This window comes from Elephantulus edwardii, unplaced genomic scaffold, assembly GCF_000299155.1.
Source record: "Elephantulus edwardii isolate Elephantulus edwardi_28Jun2011 unplaced genomic scaffold, EleEdw1.0 scaffold00218, whole genome shotgun sequence".
Classification (NCBI taxonomy): domain Eukaryota; kingdom Metazoa; phylum Chordata; class Mammalia; order Macroscelidea; family Macroscelididae; genus Elephantulus; species Elephantulus edwardii.
The window spans coordinates 2429104-2429693 of record NW_006399968.1 but is presented as its reverse complement, the minus strand read 5'-3'; positions in this window follow the sequence as shown (position 1 = coordinate 2429693).

Sequence of the window (590 nt, the reverse complement as noted above, 5' to 3'; positions counted from 1 at the left end):
ATGCACTCGTCTCACAAGCTTGGATTGCTTGGGTCATGACAGCAAGATCTCGATGTCTAATGCGGGCCATTCGGTGGAGACAGACACCAAAAGGATAGGGTACCCAATTAGGAGATTAGCCCACACCCCAATTCCTATCTATTCCTTCAGGTGATGCGCAACTTGCTGAGTCCATAAGATTAGGCATCTTCACTATGGCAATCCTTAATCCTTATGACCATTATACAATTTTCTTATCTCTTATTTTCTTATCTAACTAATACAAATATATTACTATCTTAATAACTATTCTTATTATAACATATCTAAAATCACAATTTTTCTTTTAACATAGTTAACCATACATTATTAGATTCTTGATTATACAAAGCCATCATAGCCTGATTAATTAAAATCTCCCTCCTTTTATATCTTCTATTGAAACAACAAAATACTAAAATTAATCCCACACATCCCCCTAAAGCAATCAATCCCAGGGCTCCCAACCCAGCCCATTCTTTAAAGAATGAAAAAACAGATAGTAACCATGTACTCAAAGACTCTGCCACTGGCAATGAAACGCGAGAAGCATTCACATTAAGAACAGCAAG